At 48.3% G+C, this 22,847-nt stretch overlaps 1 long non-coding RNA gene across 2 annotated transcripts in view; it reads left to right on the top strand.

The window, feature by feature from the left end:
* Window positions 1-16,815, top strand: part of LOC134956690 (uncharacterized) — a 45,406-nt gene extending 28,591 nt beyond the window's left edge. For both annotated transcript variants that reach the window (XR_010186096.1, XR_010186097.1), the window contains exon 4: window positions 15,819-16,815. This is a non-coding gene — a long non-coding RNA (uncharacterized LOC134956690). The remainder of the gene's footprint in view (window positions 1-15,818) is intronic.
* The last annotated feature ends 6,032 nt before the right edge of the window (window positions 16,816-22,847 follow it).

The raw sequence follows: 22,847 nt of genomic DNA, 5'->3' as shown, positions 1-22,847 counted from the left end.
AAAATACGGGGGACAAAACGAGTAGGGGTCCCCCGTATTTTTCACACCAGCATCGGGCTCCACTAGCTGGACAGATAATGCCACAGCCGGGGGTCACTTTTATACAGTGCCCTGCGGCCGTGGCATTAAATATCCAACTAGTCACCCCTGGCCGGGGTACCCCGGGGAAGTGGGGACCCCTTCAATCAAGGGGTCCCCCCCCCAGCCACCCAAGGGCCAGGGGTGAAGCCCGAGGCTGTCCCCCCCATCCAATGGGCTGCGGATGGGAGGCTGATAGCCTGGAGTAAAATGTCTGAATATTGTTTTTTCCAGTAGTACTACAAGTCCCAGCAAGCCTCCCCCGCAAGCTGGTACTTGGAGAACCACAAGTACCAGCATGCGGGAGAAAAACGGGCCCGCTGGTACCTGTAGTACTACTGGGAAAAAAATACCCAAATAAAAACAGGACACACACACACCGTGAAAGTAAAACTTTATTTCATACGTCGACACACACATACTTACCTATGTTCACACGCCGACATCGGTCCTCTTCTCCATGTAGAATCCACGGATACCTGAAAAGAAAAGATCAATATACTCACCTCAACCAGGGTCCAGAGATAAATCCACGTACTTGTAAAAAAACAACAAACCGGACACCCGACCAAACGGACTGAAAGGGGTCCCATGCTTACACATGGGACCCCTTACCCCGAATGCTGAGAGTCCTCTCCGTGACAGCTGTCACAGAAAGGTCCCTTCAGCCAATCAGGAAGCGCTACTACGTGGCACTCACCTGATTGGCTGTGCGCTGTCTGTGCTGTGACAGCGCATCGCACAGCTTTCTCCATTACTTACAATGGTGGGAACTTTGCCGTCTGCGGGGGTTACCCGCGGTCAGCCGCTGACCGGCGGGTGACCCCACCGCTAGCCGCAAAGTTCCCACCATTGAATATAATGGAGGGAGCTGTGCGATGCGCTGTCTGAGTTCAGACAGCGCACAGCCAATCAGGTGAGCGCCACGTAGTAGCGCTTCCTGATTGGCTGAAGGGACCTTAGTGACAGGAGTCACGTGGGGTCCCGGCTCATTCGGGGAAAGGGGTCTCATATGTCAATATGGGACCCCTTTCAGTCCGCAGGATCGGGTCTTTGCGTTTTTTTATTTTGCCAAGTACCTGTATTTATCTCTGGACCCTGGCTGAGGTGAGTATATTGATCTTTTCTTTTCAGGTATCCGTGGATTCTACATGGAGAAGAGGACCGATGTCGGCGTGTGAACATAGGTAAGTATGTGTGTGTCGACGTATGAATTAAAGTTTTACTGTCACGGTGTGTGTGTCCTGTTTTTATTTGGGTATTTTTTTTCCAGTAGTACTACAGGTACCAGCGGGCCCGTTTTTCTCCCGCATGCTGGTACTTGTGGTTCTCCAAGTACCAGCTTGCGGGGGAGGCTTGCTGGGACTTGTAGTACTACTGGAAAAAACAATATTCAGACATTTTACTCCAGGCTATCAGCCTCCCATCCGCAGCCCATTGGATGGGGGGGACAGCCTCGGGCTTCACCCCTGGCCCTTGGGTGGCTGGGGGGGGACCCCTTCATTGAAGGGGTCCCCACTTCCCCAGGGTACCCCGGCCAGGGGTGACTAGTTGGATATTTAATGCCACGGCCGCAGGGCACTGTATAAAAGTGACCCCCGGCTGTGGCATTATCTGTCCAGCTAGTGGAGCCCGATGCTGGTGTGAAAAATACGGGGGACCCCTACTCGTTTTGTCCCCCGTATTTTTTGCACCAGCACCAGGCGCAGAGCCCGGTGCTGGTTTTAAAAATACGGGGGATCCCCTGTCAATTTTTCCCCCGCATTTTTAGAACCAGGACCAGCTCGAAGAGCCCGAGGCTGGTTATGCTTTGGAGGGGGGACCCCACGCCATTTTTTCCCGTTTTTTCCCGTTTTTTTTAAATCGCGGCAAAATCCGGCAAATCGGACGTTTTTCGCCCGCGGGAATGTCGAATCCGTTTTTCATTGAATATGGTGAATTCCGGCATTCACCTGTCGAATTGTGTCGAATTAAAAAACGGCGATAATTTGCCGCGATTCACCGTGAATTGCATATACCCCTAAGTCTTTTCATTTTTCTAGCGAGAGGCTGAGTGCTTCCATCCTCATGTGAAGCTGAACCACTAGCCATGAACATAGGCCAGGGCCTCAGCCGTTCCTTGCCACTCCGTGTGGTAAATGGCATATTGGCAAGTTTACGCTTCTCCTCCGACGATTTTATTTTAGATTTTTGAGTCCTTTTTTTACTGATTTTTTTTTTACTGATATTTTGTGTTTTGGATTTTACATGCTCTGTACTATGACATTGGGCATCGGCCTTGGCAGACGACGTTGATGGAATTTCATCGTCTCGGCCATGACTAGTGGCAGCAGCTTCAGCACGAGGTGGAAGTGGATCTTCATCTTTCCCTATTTTTGGAACCTCAACATTTTTGTTCTCCATATTTTAATAGGCACAACTAAAAGGCACCTCAGGTAAACAATGGAGATGGATGGATACTAGTATACTTATGGATGACGAGTGACTGACGACACAGAGGTAGCTACAGCCGTGGACTACCGTACTGCGTCTGCTAGTATAGAGATGATAATGATATAAAAAATATATATATATATCACTACTGCAGGTATATATAATATAATGACGGACCTGCTGGACACTGTCAGCAGACTCCTAAACTACTAGTATGAAGAAGATAGAAAAAAAAAAACCACCACAGGTAGGTATACAATTATGGACGAGCACTGACGACACAGAGGTAGCCACAGCCATGGACTACCGTACTGCGTCTGCTAGTATAGAGATGATAATGATATAAAAAATATATATATATCACTACTGCAGGTATATATAATATAATGACGGACCTGCTGGACACTGTCAGCAGACTCCTAAACTACTAGTATGAAGAAGATAGAAAAAAAAAACCCACCACAGGTAGGTATACAATTATGGACGAGCACTGACGACACAGAGGTAGCCACAGCCGTGGACTACCGTACTGCGTCTGCTAATATAGAGATGATAAAGATGATAGAGATGAACATAAAAAATATAACACTACTGCAGGTAAATATTTATATAATATAATGAATGACGGACCTGCTGGACACTGTCAGCAGAATGCGTTTATAGAATAAAAATAAAAAAACACCACAGGAGTGTTTGTTTAACTTTTTCAGGCAGACAATATACTGGTGGTCACTGGTCAGTCACACTGGCGGCAAAAGTGTGCACTGTACTCCTGCTATAACTGCACCCCAGTCTCCCCCACAATTCAGCTGTGTGAGCAGTGAGCACTCAGCACAGTCAGATATACATAGATGATATTATCATGCAGCACACTGAGGCTGAGCACAGATATGGTATGTGACTGTGTATCGTTTTTTTTCAGGCAGAGAACGGATTATAAATAAAACTGGTGGTCACTGGTCACTATCAGCAAAACTCTGCACTGTACTGAGTACTCCTAATGCTCCCCAAGTAGTAAATCAAGTGTCTCTCTAATCTATTCTACACGGAGAGGACGCCAGCCACGTCCTCTCCCTATCAATCTCAATGCACGTGTGAAAATGGCGGCGACGCGCGGCTCCTTATATAGAATCCGAGTCTCGCGATAGAATCCGAGCCTCGCGAGAATCCGACAGCGGGATGATGACGTTCGGGCATGCTCGGGTTAACCGAGCAAGGCGGGAAGATCCGAGTCTGCCTCGGACCCGTGTAAAAAGGCTGAAGTTCGGGGGGGTTCGGATTCCGAGGAACCGAACCCGCTCATCTCTACAACCAATGGTGGCATCTAATGATGATTGCAGCACCTGTTGATGCTGGCAGTGGGAGTCTCGGTCCGTGTTAATTTGGATGCACGCATGTACACCAGGGAAGGGCTTTGTAATGACATTAGCATAAAGTCCCAGACGTAAGTGCAGCAAAACATGCAAGGAAGGCAACTACCACATCAACCTCAGAATCAAGCCCAATGAGCATGGATCCCGCCTCCACAGACATCATGTGACACTTCCAGATAGTAACACGGGGGTCTTTCCGAGTTGATCGCCTATGGGGGAGTGTATTTCTGCATAGCAAGGCTGCGAACGTTTGTGCAGCCCTGCTATGCAAAAAAAGGTTTCCTGCAAAACAAGACCAGGGTAAGAGTTACTTACCCTGTGCGATCAATCCAGCAGGTCCCAGAATTGACGTCAGCATCCGCCCTCCAAACACCTGGACACGGCTGCGTTGGACTCGCCCCTCCCCGAAAATGGTGAGTTGCATCCCGGATTTACCTTCCTCCTGCCAATCTTCTTGCTGTCACCGCTGCAATCGCTTTTTTCGCTAACGACGCACCTGCGCAATAAGTTCCTGATCCCATGTATCATCGCGGCTTCGGCAGGCCACTTATCACGGATTAGAATCCCTGAGAAGTACCGGCATCGGAAGGAGGAGTGCACCACACCGTGGCTAATTGGATAGCCCCTGACGATACAATTACCAGTGGTCACTGACCGCGGGTAATTGGATAACCCCATAATATATGTTTATATTTATTTAAATGATCTCTATATGATCTGATGTAAGAATGACAAGATAAGGAGTAGATATTATAGAACAAAACTACCCTAATAATGTCCAAAAGATCATGAAATATGTTAATTGCTATCACACACACAGCATGCACTGACTTTTGGACCTGATTCAGGTTGGATTGCAGATTCTGCTAAAAAGCAGAATCTGCGAGCATTTCTATCGCATGCTGGGGCTGTACTGCCCAGCGGCTGCGACCGCAATTAAATTGCGGTCACAGCAACTGTGGACGACCACTGCCTTCACAGCCTGGCAGCGAAGGCAGGTGCACTGACGCCATTTTTTCCTTCAGGGAGGCTGGGTGTGATGTCACACAGCCGCCCCGAAAACAGCGCCAACCCACCCCTGCGTTTAGCGTCCTACTACCGCAATGCCACATTGTCGCCCCGCAAACACCTATGCCTGTCAATCAGACAGAGACAGTCGTAGCCAATGTGATCTGATCGCATTAGGGCTGGCAAAGGTAATTTGTGGTGGATGTGACCTGAATAACCCCTACTATAAGTATTTGGTGTGATGTGGTAAACACAGAAATAATATGGATATAAAGAGAGCTGTTTTATCTATATTTTCAAGAGCTGGTAACACAAGTTTATTAGCAGAAAGGTGCTTATAGGAAAAGTAGACAGTATCCGGATGATAGATAGTGTCTAGTTAGACAGTCAATAGACAGACATCATATGTTAGACAGACATTAGATCGATAGGGTCAAAAGGTCGACATGAAAAAGGTAGACAGTACAAAATGTCGACAGGGTAAAAAAGTCGACATAAAAAAAGGTAGAGACAGGTTTTTTCAATTTTACATGTATTTGGACTTTATCATACCTTCTCTATCCATGTCGGCATAAAGTTGGATATAAACCTTGTGGCGAGTGCAGTGAACCACTGAACCCGAAGCGTGGAGAGCGAAGCAAGCATCACGAGGGGATGCCTTTTTTACACTTGGGGGTCCCAGATGACAAAACAATCCAAACAAACCCCAAAAATGCAAAAAAAAAAAAAAAAAGTGTCTACCTTTTTTATGTCGACCATTTTTTATGTTGACCTATTGACCCCATCTTCCTTCTGACCCTGTCAGCCTTTTGGACTGTCTACTTTTTTCATGTCTACCTTTTAACCGTCTAACATGTGGTGTCTATCTATTGACTGTCTTACTAGACACTGTGGGGGAAATTTACTAAGCTCCCGATTTTGACCGAGATGGTGTTTTTTCTTCAAAGTGTCATCTCGGGAATTTACTAAACTCAAATCTCGGCAGTGATGAGGGCATTCGTATTTTTTTGGAACTCAAAGAAAAAAATTACGAATGAATACACCATCGGTCAAATACGCCTGTTATTTGGTAGAACTCGGTAATTTACTAAAAAGTGTAATTCACAAACACTGCCGGCAATAGCCAAACACTGCCGTGAAAAAATACAAATCGTAAAAAGATGCTAAAATAAAACAGACCTGCTTTTTTTTTACTGTGTTCTGATAGGCATGCACGGATCCATGAGATCCGTGCATGTTTATCAGTGGGAAGGGGTGGGAAAGTGTTAAATTTGCTGGGAAAAAATGCGTGCGGTCCCCCCTCCTAAGCAAAACCAGCCTTGGGCTCTTTGAGCCGGTCCTGGTTGCAAAAATATGGGGGGGGAAATGACAGGGGTTCCCCCATATTTAATCAACCAGCACCAGGCTCTGCGCCTGGTCCTGGTTCCAAAAAACGGGGGACAAAAAGCGTAGGGGTCCCCCGTATTGTTGAAACCAGCACCGGGCTCCACTAGCCAGGTACATAATGCCACAGCCGGGGGACACTTTTATATTGGTCCCTGCGGCCCTGGCATTACATACCCAACTAGTCACCCCTGGCCGGGGTACCCTGGAGGAGTGGGAACCCCTTAAATCAAGGGGGTCCCCCCCCTCCAGCCACCCAAGGGCCAGGGGTGAAGCCCGAGGCTGTCCCCCCCCCCCCCCCCCCCATCCAAGGGCGGCGGATGGGGGGCTGATAGCCTTTTTGTAAAAATGTGAATATTGTTTTTAGTAGCAGTACTACAAGTCCCAGCAAGCCTCCCCCGCAAGCTGGTACTTGGAGAACCACAAGTACCAGCATGCGGTGGAAAACCGGGCCCGCTGGTACCTGTTGTACTACTACTAAAAAATACCCCAATAAAAACAGACACACACCTTGAAAGTATAAGTTTATTACATACATGCACACCTCCAAACATACATACTTACCTATGTTCACACGAGGGTCGGTCCTCTTCTCCATGTAGAATCCATGGGGTACCTGTGGAAAAAAATATACTCACATAATCCAGTGTAGATCGGTCCTCTTCTGTTCTTTGTATAATCCACGTACTTTGCAAAATAAAAAAACGGACACCCGACCACGCACTGAAAAGGGCCCCATGTTTTCACATGGGACCCCTTTCCCCAACTGCCAGGACCCCCCCTGACTCCTGTCTAAGTGGGTTCCTTCAGCCAATCAGGGAGCGCCACGACGTGGCGCTCCCTGATTGGCTGTGTGCTCCTGTAGTGTCTGTCAGGCAGCACACGGCAGTGATACAATGTAGCGCCTATGCGCTCCATTGTAACCAATGGTGGGAACTTTGCGGTCATCGGTGAGGTTACTTTCGGTCACCCCTGGCCCTTGGGTGGCTGGAGGGGGGGATCCCTTGATTTAAGGGGTTCCCACTCCTCCAGGGTACCCCGGCCAGGGGTGACTAGTTGGGTATGTAATGCCAGGGCCGCAGGGACCAATATAAAAGTGTCCCCCGGCTGTGGCATTATGTACCTGGCTAGTGGAGCCCGGTGCTGGTTTCAAAAATACGGGGGACCCCTACGCTTTTTGTCCCCCGTATTTTTGGAACCAGGACCAGGCGCAGAGCCCGGTGCTGGTTGATTAAATATGGGGGAACCCCTGTCATTTTTCCCCCCATATTTTTTCAACCAGGACCGGCTCAAAGAGCCCGAGGCTGGTTTTGCTTAGGGGGGGGGGGGGGACCCCACGCATTTTTTTTTAAAGATTTGTAAAAAGGTTATTTTTTTTAACGAAAGATGCACAATGAAGCCCTGCACGGATCTCACAGATCCGGCCGAGATTCATTGTGTTAATGTCGGCAGTGTTTTACTATTCACTCCCGTAAAACACTGCCAAAAAATACGAATGACATCGACATCGGAAAACACGAAAATGCAGAATACGACAGCTTAGTAAATTAGTCGTAAAAAATTCAAAAAGTTGCAAATTTACACTTTCGATGTCATTCGTGATGAATCTCCCTCCAAATCGGTACAAATACGAATTTTAGTAAATATACCCCTGTCTATCTGTTATACCACACCCAAGTAGACACCGATCAGATCTTGAAGGACATCAAGAAACCTATAGATCATACCATTATATTTGTTAATAACACTGGTTTTTAAGCCGCGTGTAAAGATTCTCATACGGTTATCTCTATACTCATGACCTGAGTGGTGACAGGCGGCTGCTTGTACGTCTGCTTCTAGACTAACCTTGAATAAGACCATTCAAACGGATCTCACTGGAGGGAAGGCTGGCTGCAAGTTACTATGAGAAGCTGCAACAGTTACATATGGGATGTGATACTAAGTAATATTTTCTCACTCAGAAACATTGTTTCAAACTGGACTGTTCTGCGAGGCTTGATAATACAGTCAAGAACATATAATTGAGAATATACAATGATAGAATTCGATGAATAATTGTACACCGCTCCCCGATAAGATAATTACAGCCTATAATAGAATAAAGACAGCACACTGTTTTGTTTTTAAAATAATTTTTTATTCACTTACTTTTTTCGCTCATATTAGTTTTTAATACTTTGCTGTGAACAGCCCCACCATAGGGCACATACATTTATGTTTCGGAATTAAAATATAACATTTATAAATAAACATTGTGAATATTGAAGTAATTTGATACTTTAAAAAATATATATCTCTAATCTCAAATAAAAGTAGTTTCAAATATTTTGTGTGTCGTCCCCCCCCCCCCACGCTTAGCTGATTCCTTTTCTCTTTATGCATATAGTTGCAGGAACTCTGCTTCAGTTCACCAAAATAAACAGGCTCTCAACCAGGGCCAGATCATCTTTTAGACAACCTACAATCAATCCTGGGCGCCTAGCGGTTTGGAGACTAATACCCCTTTTGTCTGCGCTTTTGACCCAGGTTATTGTTGGGTCTACCCAGGTCACAGCTTGATGTAAAAGGGTCTTTGAAAAATAACCCAGGGCGAGTGACCAGGGAACCCAACCTTGGTAACTACCAGAGTTGGACCCAGGTAACGGTGCAGTGTAAACGGCTTGACCCAGGTTATCTGACACGATTTATGCTTAAAAGCTGCTGATTGGCTGTGTATACAGAGGTCTGCCTTATGGGAGGGTCTGTGAGAGACATGCAGGCAGACTCAGGATCAGTGTAGATGTGGCTGACCTGGGAATTACCCAGGTCCAATCTGCAGTGTAATACCCCTTTCTCTAACGTCCTAGTGGATGCTGTGGACTCCGTAAGGACCATGGGTAATAGACGGGCTCCGCAGGAGACATGGGCACTTTAAGAAAGAATTTAGATTCTGGTGTGCTCTGGCTCCTCCCTCTATGTCCCTCCTCCAGACCTCAGTTTGAATCTGTGCCCGGACGAGCTGGGTGCTTTTCAGTGAGCTCTCCTGAGCTTACTGTGAGAAAGTATTTTGTTAGGTTTTTTTATTTTCAGGGAGCTCTGCTGGCAACAGACTCCCTGCATTGTGGGACAGAGGGGAGAGAAGCAGCCCTACTCACTGAAGATAGGTCCTGCTTCAAGGGCTACTGGACACCATTAGCTCCAGAGGGATCGTACACAGGATCTCACCCTCGTCGTCCGATCCCAGAGCCGCGCCGCCGTCCCCCTCGCAGAGCCGGAAGACAGAAGCCGGGTGAGTATGAGAAGCAAGAAGACTTCGAAATCGGCGGCAGAAGACTCCGGTCTTCACTGAGGTAACGCACAGCACTGCAGCTGTGCGCCATTGCTCCCACACACCTCACATACTCCGGTCACTGTAAGGGTGCAGGGCGCAGGGGGGGGCGCCCTGGGCAGCATTTGGACCTCTTTTTGGCAAAAGTGAACACATATACAGTTGGGCACTGTATATATGTATGAGCCCCCGCCAAGAAAATACATATTTAAACGGGACAGAAGCCCGCCGTCGAGGGGGCGGGGCTTCTTCCTCAGCACTCACCAGCGCCATTTTTTCTCCACAGCTCCGCTGAGAGGAAGCTCCCCAGGCTCTCCCCTGCAGATACACGGTAGAAGAGGGTAAAAAGAGAGGGGGGGGAGGGGCACATAATTAGGCGCAAAAATCAATATAACAGCAGCTACTGGGTTAACATTAAGTTACTGTGTTATTCCTGGGTTTATAGCGCTGGGTGGTGTGCTGGCATACTCTCTCTCTGTCTCTCCAAAGGGCCTTGTGGGGGAACTGTCTTCAAAAAGGGCATTCCCTGTGTGTGTGGTGTGTCGGTACGCTTGTGTCGACATGTTTGACGAGGAAGGCTATGTGGAAGCAGAGCGGGAGCAAATGAATGTGGTGTCTCCGCCGACGGCGCCGACACCTGATTGGATGGATATGTGGAAGGTTTTAAATGATAATGTTAATTCCTTGCATAAAAGGTTGGAAAAAGCTGAAGCCTCAGGACAGTCAGGGTCTCAGCCCATGCCTGATCCTATGTCGCAGAAACCGTCAGGGTCTCAGAAGCGCCCACTATCCCAAATTGTTGACACAGATACCGACATGGATTCTGACTCCAGTGTCGATTACGATGATGCAAAGTTACAGCCAAAATTGGCTAAATCCATCCGTTATATGATTATAGCAATTAAGGATGTGTTGCACATCACAGAGGAAACCCCAGTCCCTGACAAGAGGGTTCATATGTATGGGGAAAAGAAGCAGGTGGTAACCTTTCCCCCTTCACACGAGCTAAATGAGTTATGTGAAAAGGTTTGGGAATCTCCAGATAAAAAACTGCAGATTTCCAAACGGATTCTTATGGCGTATCCTTTCCCGCCAACGGACAGGTTACGTTGGGAATCCTCCCCTAGGGTGGACAAAGCTTTAACACGCTTATCCAAGAAGGTAGCCCTGCCCTCACAGGATACGGCTACCCTCAAAGATGCTGCGGATAGAAAGCAGGAGGGTACCCTGAAGTCCATTTATACACATTCAGGTACCTTACTGAGGCCGGCGATCGCGTCGGCCTGGGTGTGTAGTGCTGTAGCAGCGTGGACGGACACCCTGTCTGAGGAACTTGATACCTTAGACAAGGAGACTATATTATTGACCCTGGGGCATATAAAAGACGCTGTCCTATATATGAGAGATGCTCAAAGAGACATTAGTCTACTGGGTTCTAGAATAAATGCTATGTCGATTTCTGCCAGAAGGGTCCTGTGGACTCGGCAATGGATAGGTGATGCCGACTCAGAAAGGCACAAGGAGGTTTTACCTTACAAGGGTGAGGAATTGTTTGGGGAGGGTCTCTCGGACCTGGTCTCCACAGCTACTGCTGGAAAGTCAAATTTTTTGCCATATGTTTCCTCACAGCCTAAGAAAGCACCGTATTACCAAATGCAGTCCTTTCGATCACAGAAAAGCAAGAAAGTCCGAGGTGCGTCCTTTCTTGCCAGGGGCAGGGGCAGAGGAAAGAAGCTGCACAACACAGCTAGTTCCCAGGAACAGAAGTCCTCCCCGGCTTCCACAAAATCCACCGCATGACGCTGGGGCTCCACAGGCGGAGCTCGGCCCGGTGGGGGCGCGTCTCTGAAATTTCAGCCACAAGTGGGTTCACTCCCAGTTGGATCCCTGGGTAATAGATATTGTGTCTCAGGGATACAAGCTGGAATTCGAAGAGATGCCCCCTCACGATACCTCAAATCGGCCCTGCCAGCTTTCCCCCTCGAGAGGGAAATAGTGTTAACTGCAATTCACAAATTGTATCTTCAACAGGTGGTGGTCAAGGTTCCCCTCCTTTAACAAGGAAGGGGTTATTATTCGACCATGTTTGTAGTACCGAAACCGGACGGTTCGGTCAGACCCATATTGAATTTAAAATCCCTGAACATGTACCTGAAAAGGTTCCGGTTCAAGATGGAATCGCTGAGAGCGGTCATCGCAAGCCTGGAAGGGGGGGATTTTATGGTGTCTCTGGACATAAAGGATGCATACCTTCATGTCCCCATTTATCCACCTCATCAGGCGTACCTCAGATTTGTGGTACAGGATTGTCATTACCAATTTCAGACGTTGCCGTTTGGTCTCTCCACGGCTCCGAGAATATTTACCAAGGTAATGGCGGAAATGATGGTACTCCTGCGGAAGCAAGGGGTCACAATTATCCCATACTTGGACGATCTCCTCATAAAAGCGAGGTCAAGAGAGCAGTTGCTGATCAGCGTAGCACGTTCTCTGGAAGTGTTACGGCAACACGGCTGGATTCTAAATATTCCAAAGTCGCAGTTGATTCCTACGACTCGTCTGCCTTTCCTGGGCATGATTCTGGACACAGACCAGAAAAGGGTTTATCTCCCGATAGAGAAAGCTCAGGAACTCATGACACTGGTCAGGAACCTATTAAAACCAAAGCAGGTGTCAGTGCATCGCTGCACTCGAGTCCTGGGAAAGATGGTGGCATCATACGAGGCCATTCCCTTCGGCAGGTTCCATGCGAGGACCTTTCAATGGGACTTACTGGACAAATGGTCCGGATAACATCTTCAGATGCATCGGTTAATCACTCTATCCCCCAGGGCCAGGTTGTCTCTCCTGTGGTGGCTGCAGAGTGCTCACCTTCTCGAGGGCCGCAGATTCGGCATTCAGGACTGGGTCCTGGTGACCACGGATGCAAGCCTCCGAGGGTGGGGAGCAGTCACACAGGGAAGAAATTTCCAAGGTCTGTGGTCAAGTCAGGAGACTTGCCTTCACATCAACATCCTGGAACTAAGGGCCATATACAACACCCTACGTCAAGCGGAGACCCTGCTTCGCGACCAACCGGTTCTGATTCAGTCAGACAACATCACCGCTGTGGCTCATGTAAACCAACAAGGCGGCGCAAGGAGCAGGGTGGCAATGGTGGAAGCCACCAGAATTCTTCGCTGGGCGGAGAATCACGTAAGCGCACTGTCAGCAGTGTTCATCCCGGGAGTGGACAACTGGGAAGCAGACTTCCTCAGCAGGCACGACCTCCACCCGGGAGAGTGGGGACTTCATCAAGAAGTCTTCACGCAGATTGCAAGTCGGTGGGAACTGCCACAGGTGGACATGATGGCATCCCGCCTCAACAAAAAGCTACAGAGGTATTGCGCCAGGTCAAGAGACCCTCAGGCGATAGCTGTGGACGCCCTGGTGACACCGTGGGTGTTCCAGTCGGTCTATGTGTTTCCTCCTCTTCCTCTCATACCCAAGGTGCTGAGAATCATAAGAAAAAGAGGAGTGAGAACAATACTCATTGTTCTGGATTGGCCAAGAAGGACTTGGTATCCAGATCTGCAAGAAATGCTCACAGAGGACCCGTGGCCTCTTCCTCTAAGACAGGACTTGTTGAAACAAGGGCCCTGTCTGTTCCAAGACTTACCGCGGCTGTGTTTGACGGCATGGCGGTTGAACGCCGGATCCTAGCAGAGAAAGGCATTCCGGATGAGGTCATTCCTACGCTGATAATGGCTAGGAAGGATGTGACAGCTCAACATTATCACCGTATATGGCGAAAATATGTTGCTTGGTGTGAGGCCAGGAATGCCCCTACGGAGGAATTCCAGCTGGGCCGTTTCCTTCACTTCCTACAGTCAGGAGTGACTTTGGGCCTAAAATTGGGTTCCATTAAGGTCCAGATTTCGGCCCTATCCATTTTCTTTCAAAAAGAGCTGGCTTCTCTACCTGAAGTTCAGACGTTTGTAAAGGGAGTGCTGCATATTCAGCCCCTTTTTGTGCCTCCAGTGGCGCCTTGGGATCTTAACGTGGTGTTGAGTTTCCTAAAATCACACTGGTTTGAACCACTCAAAACGGTGGAATTTAAATATCTCACGTGGAAGGTGGTCATGCTACTAGCCTTGGCTTCGGCTAGGCGTGTGTCAGAATTGGCGGCTTTGTCACATAAAAGCCCCTATCTGGTTTTCCATGCGGATAGAGCAGAATTGAGGACCCGTCCACAATTCCTGCCGAAAGTGGTTTCATCTTTTCATATAAACCAACCTATTGTGGTGCCTGTGGCTACTGCTGACTTGGAGGATGCCGAGTTGCTTGATGTGGTCAGGGCTTTGAAGGTTTATGTAGCCAGAACGGCTAGGGTCAGGAAAACAGAGTATTTGTTTATCCTGTATGCTTCCAACAAGCTTGGTGCTCCTGCTTCAAAGCAAACTATTGCTCGCTGGATCTGTAACACGATTCAGCAGGCTCATTCTGCGGCTGGATTGCCGCTGCCAAAATCAGTTAAGGCCCATTCCACTAGGAGGTGAGCTCTTTTTGGGCGGCTGCCTGAGGGGTCTCGGCATTACAGCTGTGCCGAGCGGCTACTTGGTCAGGTTCAAACACTTTTGCAAAGTTCTATAAGTTTGATACCCTGGCTGAGGAGGACCTTGTGTTTGCTCAATCGGTGCTGCAGAGTCATCCGCACTCTCCCGCCCGTTTGGGAGCTTTGGTATAATCCCCATGGTCCTTACGGAGTCCCCAGCATCCACTAGGACGTTAGAGAAAATAAGATTTTACTTACCGGTAAATCTATTTCTCGTAGTCCGTAGTGGATGCTGGGAGCCCGTCCCAAGTGCGGACTTCTTCTGCAATACTTGTATATAGTTATTGCTGCAATAAGGGTTATGTTATAGTTGCATCAGGGTTGAACTGATGCTCTGTTGTTGTTCATACTGTTGACTAGGTAAGTTTATCACAAGTTATACGGTGTGATTGGTGTGGCTGTTATGTATCTTGCCCTGGATTACCAAAATCCTTTCCTTGTACTGTCAGCTCTTCCGGGCACAGTTTCTCTAACTGAGGTCTGGAGGAGGGGCATAGAGGGAGGAGCCAGTGCACACCAGAATCTAAATTCTTTCTTAAAGTGCCCATGTCTCCTGCGGAGCCCGTCTATTCCCCATGGTCCTTACGGAGTCCCCAGCATCCACTACGGACTACGAAAAATAGATTTACCGGTAAGTAAAATCTTATTTTCACACCGCACAAATAACCCGGTATCGACCTGGCATATTGCCGGGTCGGCGTATGTTGTGAAAGCGCCATAGTCAAAATCCCGAGTTGCTTGACCTGGTAATTCAACCGGGAATAAAGCAGTGTTATTCCCGGGTTGAATACCGGGGAACCCAGCAGTAGTGTCCAATGCCGGATCCCACCCAGGAAGGACCTGTTTCCAATTCCCGGGTGGGATCCGGTACTGGCGGTGTGAAAGGGTTATAAACAGAGTCTGACCCAGGTTGGAACTGTGTCCGGAAACCTGTGTTGAACCTGGGTTTTTGGTGTAAACGTGGCATTAGAGGGTTATTCAGAGTTGTTAGTAAACCAAAATAGTTAGCAGTTGGGCAAAACCATGTTGCACTGCCGGTGGGGCAGATGTAACATGTGCAGAGTTAGATTTGGGTGGGTTATTTTGTTTCTCTGCAGGGTAAATACTGGCTGCTTTATTTTTACACTGCAATTTAGACTTCAGTTTGAACACACCCCACCCAAATCTAACTCTCTCTGCACATGTTATATCTTTCCCACCTGCAGTGCACATGGTTTTGCCCAATTGCTAACTTTTTTGTGTGCTTTCAACTCTGAATAACCCCACTAGTCAGCTGGCTGGTTATTCGCAATTTGGTGGGTATTGGGATCAGGACTGACAAAAAGTTAGTTGGTTGATTTTGCTTACTTTCTACTGGCTGGCCCCAGCCCCACCCCCCTGTACACCTAGCCATGGATCAATTGTCCTTTCCTTCCCATCACCATGCTGAGCCCTTCTTGCTCCTTCACAGTTTTGCAAGCTGGTTTGTGGAAAAAAACTCTACATTCAAGGAAAGAATAATATATAAAAAATATTAAATGTTTAGATTGCATGACCTTCAGTGTTGGATTTAGTGTTGTGTATATTCTACCAGATCTCAGCGTGGATGAACAGCACTCAGAATGACTTATAATAATTATACATACTGTATTTTCCACAGATTTGCGGGTATAACACAGTTTACAGGATGCATTCAAAGCTACCCCAGCACAGACCTCAGATGGCTGCCGCCTGAAGTTGCATGGATGGGAGAAGGAAATGTCACTCTGGGATCGTTCCTGGCTGTTTTATTCTGTAACCAATTAATATTTTATGTGCAGAAAGGTTCATTAATGTGTAGTTCCCACAGAGTCTCCTGATGTCCTCACATTACTTGACACTTGCTCAGCCATCTCTCACAAGTTCCTCTAGGCTAATGTTGGGACAAGGGAAGTGACCTCACAGCCGGTATATTACACAGAACATGAGGCAAAGGCAGCCGCCTGAGGCCGAGCTCCGAATGTCTCAGCTGACTTCAGAAAAAGTAGAATCCCCCACAAAAAAAATATTTGTATTCTTAAAGCGAATATGGGGTCTATTTAATAAGCTCTAAAATGCCTTCTCCAGAAAATAAAGAGGCGGTATTCTCTGGATATATTATGCTTTTTTGCACTTTTGAAAGGCCTCTTCCGGCGGTAGCCATACCCAGCTATAGCTTCCCCATGTAAAGCAGGTAGTGTAGATATCTATCACATATGTAACACCAGGGGATGCTGATAGTGATGACTGACTAAGGCTAAAATACTTTATTTTTCTATTGTCAATTTGAAAAATTCATTTTATTTATTATTTTTAAAATATATTTAGGAGCCCATTTATCAAATAGGTCCAAAAAGACCGATTTCCTATCTCCACTTATTGCAGAAATAGAACATTTTCCGGGGTCCCTTCCCTTATGTGCATAATATAAAGAAACTTGTATTGCGCTTCAGGGTATTAGTGCTGTTAGATGGTAGGATATGATTGGCTGAGAGCAGTTTATATTCCTCTTCAGCCACAACGAACGCCCCCCACCCCCCAATTCTTACTGCTGCTACCTGGAGAGAGTGAGATCGATAGGTTATGCCTCCATGGACCATACATGCAATTTACTTATTTTAACCTAGCGATGATATATAAACACAATTTACTTAATTTATTTTTTGTTCTAAATTTTTTAATAAGAAACATTTGGCCTAGGGGTGCAGTAAATAAAATTATGATGCGTAGAGCGACGTGATTCAAAAAAGTTTGGGATCCACTGACTTAAACTAACACTCAGCTGGGTTCTGATGTCATCTGACCTGTAATTAACCACAGCATTATGAAGCTCCATGGTGGAGCTAGAACGAGAAGCCCAGATACATGAAGCAAATGGCAAAGTTGGGGTAATGTGTGGAGAGCCTTCCCTGCCACAGGGTACATGTGGGCCGCCAGGGCATTGGCGTTTCTATAATGGTTCCAGAGTGTGCGGTACACGCGGGCCCCTGAGTCCCAGGGGGGCCCACACCACACACACTGCACCCATTTCTCCTATAATTACCTTTACGGAGTCCATCGCTGACCATGTGTGGGCCTCCTCCTCTCCCGCAGCCGTCGCGCTGCTGCTAGCACACTGACCACTATAGACTGCAGGAAGCAAAATAGCAGCCATGACAGCACTCCCTGCTGACTGCATTGTAGGTGGGTAGCAACCGGTTTAAACTTTATGCCCCACAGACATCCAGAGAAGCCCAAGTGGCAGGTCCCACAACCACCCCTGAGCTCTGTTCTCGGTCATAATATCTTAGTGGCTGCTGTGGGTGTGAGCCTGCGTGGCGGCCATTTTTCGGAGTCCTGCGCATGCGCTGTAGACTCTGGCACTGTGCCAGAGTCTACAGCACTCAGAGCGCTAGCAGCGGTGCAACAGCTACGGGAGAGGAAGGGGACCACACACGGAGTCTGCACACGGGTCCCCTCCTCTCTAGAGACGTCCCTGCCCCAGGGGTTAAAATTTGTAGGTGGCTGATCCGAGCGGCACCCCCTCCTCCTTGATAGTCACCCCTGCCAAGTGTGATCCTGTCCAACCTATACAGAATCAGTCACTTGTGAAGTTAATGACAGAGTTATAACACACATTCTGGGGGTCGTCAGTGCTTCATCTGGGCGGCATCACCCTCATGTGGGAGATCGGAGGGTTTTCCTGCTCTTCTCTGCTTTATCCTGTCTGTACCTGATAGAAGGATACAAAGGAAAATTAAAGGATTTTAAAACCTCCTTGAGCTATGTGAAGCCCCCAGCAGCTGCTGCCACTGTTGGAGGTGACCAGTGATGTATTTTCCATTACGTAGATGCAGATCAGATATAGGGATGTGGGAGTGGATGTGGTCAGGTGGTGGGAACTCATTGTGTAGACAGTCATAATGGAGACCAGTGGCGTAACTACTGCCCCCGCAGCCCTCGCGGTGGCTTGGGGGCGAGGGGCTGCGGGGGCGCCACTGACTTAGAACAGATTGACATGCGGACGAGCGTCCGCATGTCAATCTGCAGGTCTCCTTCCCTCCGCCGCTGTAAGGAGGGACACGGAGCGCACAGCGCGCGCCCCCCTGTGTCCCTCCCTGGCTCTCCGGCTGTCTAATACAGGAAATGCCGTTTGTGAGCTCTGATTGGCTCACGAACCGGCACTTCCTTTATTAGACAGCCGGAAAGCTAGGAGGGACACAGGGGGGCTCGCGCTGTGCGCTCCGTGTCCCTCCAACACAAAGGAGGGGGAGGGGAGCAGGCACTGTGGGGGACTATCTGGCACTGGGGGCATATACCTGGCACTGTGGGGGACTATCTGGCACTGGGGGCATATACCTGGCACTGTGGGGGAATATCTGGCACTGGGGGCATATACCTGGCACTGTGGGGGACTATCTGGCACTGGGGGCATATACCTGGCACTGTGGGGGAATATCTGGCACTGGGGGCATATACCTGGCACTTGGGGGACTATCTGGCACTGGGGGCATATACCTGGCACTGTGGGGGAATATCTGGCACTGGGGGGAGCAGGCACTGAGGGGGCATATGTGGCACTGTGGCAGAATATCTGGCACTGGGGGCATATACCTGGCACTGTGGGGGAATATCTGGCACTGGGGGCATATGTGGCACTGGGAGCACAGCCCTAGCAACAAGCACTACCCCCTAGCAACGAGCATGACACCCAGTGCATGAAACCCCTGGCAACGAGCATGACACCCAGTGCATGAAACCCCTGGCAACGAGCATGACACCCAGTGCATGAAACCCCTGGCAACGAGCATGACACCTTGAGCATGAAAACCCCTGGCACCGTGCATGGAACAAAGAGCATGAAACCCCTGGCAACGAGCAGGTAATTTAAAAGTAATTAGAAGCCTTACTGTAGAACTTAATGTGTAATGGGCATTACGGTGTGTGGCATAATGTATCACGGACATTGCGGTGTGTGTCATAATGTGTCAGGCATTACGGTGTGTTGTATACTATATCACGGGCATTGTGGTATAATATCTCGGGGTCATTGCGGTGTGGCATAATGTATAACGGGCATTGCGGTATGTGTCATACTGTGTCACAGATACGGTATGTAGCATAATGTATAACGGGCATTGCGATTCCTGTCATAATGTGTCGGGGGCATTACGGTGTGTGGCATAATGTGTCGGGGGCATTACAGTGTGTGCATATTGTGTCATGTGCATTGTTGTGTGTGGCATAATGGCTAAGGCCATTGCAGTATGTGGAATAATGTATACTGGGCATTACTATAAGGAGGAAAAATGACAAATAATGTAAGGGGCATGAATCAGGATTATTTTTCTTTCCTGTGGTGGCTAACGTCTGGGCATGCAGGTTGCAAAACTGGGGTATAAGGTAGTCTTTTCCTGCAATGCCACGCCCCTTTACGTGAAGCCATGCCCACTCCAACGAAGCCACACCCCTTTTTGGCGGCGCGCCCCTACGGCGCGCATATTTCTCCCTTTACTAGTGCAAATTATGGAGGGTATGGGGGGGGCGCCGAAGAATTTTTTGGCTTGGGGGAGAAAAATTTCTAGTTACGCCACTGATGGAGACATAACAATGCCGGGGGTCAGGATCCTGACACAGGTGTAATGCAACTCAGAGCACTGTAACTGTGCAAAGCAGCAGAAGATAGTAAGCAGAAAAAATATAAAAACCGGCAAGCCAATCAGAATAGGAATTAAAAATGTCTAAGCCACACTGGTTTTGCTCTTAGTCACCCTTAACTCCTTCCTTGTCTTGTCTCTAAGCGCAAAGACAACAACATAAAGGAATGCACAATTCTGCAATACATCCTCGGGAGTAAGCCACGTAATAACGCCGTATTGTCACAGTGAGCCACCCTAGGACACAATTTGGTGCATTCCAAGGATGCAGTGCGTGACTTCATACTACACTGGCTAGCACACCTATAGCGCAAGCATTGCAGCTCTCTTCCTGGCCCTGCCATGGCTATCCAAAACTGATTACTCTGAGAAAGAACTAAAATTGTCACTGGATACAGCAAATACGCTGGAACAAGACACACCGTAAGTCCCAGGGTGATCTCCCACTGACATCCTAGCAGACACCCCATCCACCAAAGCATCCAGATAATCTGACAGCTCTTCTGCAGACCCTGCAAATAAAGGAAAAGACCCATCGCAGGATGATGAAGAGGACGTCCTTGCAACAGGATTAGTGGTAGAGATAGCAGGGAAAGGCGCAGGAAGAGAAGAAACCAAAGTCGCTGCAGAAAGCAAACCAGCTGTTGCTAAAGCCTGCAAAACCTGGGCAACTATCGGGGCCAATTAATCATTGGAAAGGGGTAACATATTAACTGACTGGGACAGTAAGGGGTTACCAGCCAACAGACTATTGGAATTCCTGTGCCTGGGTGGGGTAGGTAAAGGGCTTACTTCCTGCCAAGTAGTAATCACGTAGGATAGAGCCTGGGTGACAGCAGCCAGTGTCTAAAACAGGCTGTAATACGGCAGCTGCAGTGAGGTGGAAGGTACAGCAGTAGCTGGCACCACCCCCTTGCTGTCTTCACCCTCAGGGGAAAATGGCCTCCGGCACCCCTTCCTCTTAGCCCTACTGCAGGAAGCAAAATTGCAGCCATGACAGCAATCCCTGCTGACCGCATTGTAGGTGGGTAGCAACTGTTTCAAACTTAATGCCCCACAGACAGCCAGAGAAGCCCAAGTGGCAGGTCCCACAACCACCCCTGAGCTCTGTTCCCGGCCATAATATCTTAGTGGCTGCTGTGGGTGCGGGCCTGCCACAAATCTAGCAAAAAGCGCTGACTAGAAGAACCCGGCTAGAAGAGACAGATTACTCCTAAGAACAGCAGTGCTGGCCGCATCCAGCAAGCAACAGCATGCTGCAGTCCAACACCTTGGTGACTGAGGACTCACTCAGACAAGCAGTGGCTGTTATCTGGTGGGGGGGGGGGGGGGGGGCACTGCATGCTGGTTCACCAAAACAGGGAGAATAGGAAGGAAACATAAGGAGTACAGGGAACGGCGCTAAAGTACAAAAGCTAGAGAGAGAGAGAGAGAGAAAAGTAAAGGCCTGGAGAAACTAACTAAACAAAGAAAGACAATTGCCAGCAAAAACTAGAGATGTGCACCGGAAATTTTTCGGGTTTTGTGTTATGGTTTTGGGTTCGGTTCCGCGGCCGTGTTTTGGGTTCGAACGCGTTTTGGCAAAACCTCACCGAATTTTTTTTGTCGGATTCGGGTGTGTTTTGGATTCGGGTGTTTTTTTCAAAAAACCCTAAAAAACAGCTTAAATCATAGAATTTGCGGGTCATTTTGATCCCAAAGTATTATTAACCTCAATAACCATAATTTCCACTCATTTTCAGTCTATTCTGAACACCTCACACCTCACAATATTATTTTTAGTCCTAAAATTTGCACCGAGGTCGCTGGATGACTAAGCTCAGCGACCCAAGTGGCCGACACAAACACCTGGCTCATCTAGGAGTGGCACTGCAGTGTCACGCAGGATGGCCCTTCAAAAAAACACTCCCCAAACAGCACATGACGCAAAGAAAAAAAGAGGCGCAATGAGGTAGCTGTGTGACTAAGCTCAGCGACCCAAGTGGCCGACACAAACACCTGGCCCATCTAGGAGTGGCACTGCAGTGTCAGGCAGGATGGCCCTTCCAAAAAATACTCCCCAAACAGCACATGACGCAAAGAAGAAAAAAAAGAGGCGCAATGAAGTAGCTGTGTGAGTAAGCTAAGCGACCCTAGTGGCCGACACAAACACCTGGCCCATCTAGGAGTGGCACTGCAGTGTCACGCAGGATGGCCCTTCCAAAAAACACTCCCCAAACAGCACATGACGCAAAGAAAAAAAGAGGCGCAATGAGGTAGCTGTGTGACTAAGCTCAGCGACCCAAGTGGCCGACACAAACACCTGGCCCATCTAGGAGTGGCACTGCAGTGTCAGGCAGGATGGCCCTTCCAAAAAATACTCCCCAAACAGCACATGACGCAAAGAAAAAAATAGGCGCAATGAGGTAGCTGTGTGAGTAAGCTAAGCGACCCTAGTGGCCGACACAAACACCTGGCCCATCTAGGAGTGGCACTGCAGTGTCACGCAGGCTGGCCCTTCCAAAAAACACTCCACAAACAGCACATGACGCAAAGAAAAATGAAAGAAAAAAGAGGTGCAAGATGGAATTGTCCTTGGGCCCTCCCACCCACCCTTATGTTGTATAAACAGGACATGTACACTTTAACCAACCCATCATTTCAGTGACAGGGTCTGCCACACGACTGTGACTGAAATGACGGGTTGGTTTGGACCCCCACCAAAAAAGAAGCAATTAATCTCTCCTTGCACAAACTGGCTCTACAGAGGCAAGATGTCCACCTCATCATCATCCTCCGATATATCACCGTGTACATCCCCCTCCTCACAGATTATCAATTCGTCCCCACTGGAATCCACCATCTCAGCTCCCTGTGTACTTTGTGGAGGCAATTGCTGCTGGTGAATGTCTCCACGGAGGAATTGATTATAATTCATTTTAATGAACATCATCTTCTCCACATTTTCTGGATGTAACCTCGTACGCCGATTGCTGACAAGGTGAGCGGCGGCACTAAACACTCTTTCGGAGTACACACTTGTGGGAAGGCAACTT

This window comes from Pseudophryne corroboree, chromosome 9, assembly GCF_028390025.1.
Source record: "Pseudophryne corroboree isolate aPseCor3 chromosome 9, aPseCor3.hap2, whole genome shotgun sequence".
Classification (NCBI taxonomy): Eukaryota; Metazoa; Chordata; class Amphibia; order Anura; family Myobatrachidae; genus Pseudophryne; species Pseudophryne corroboree.
Note: the sequence above shows the minus strand (reverse complement) of the source record. Positions and strands in the feature narration are given on the sequence as shown.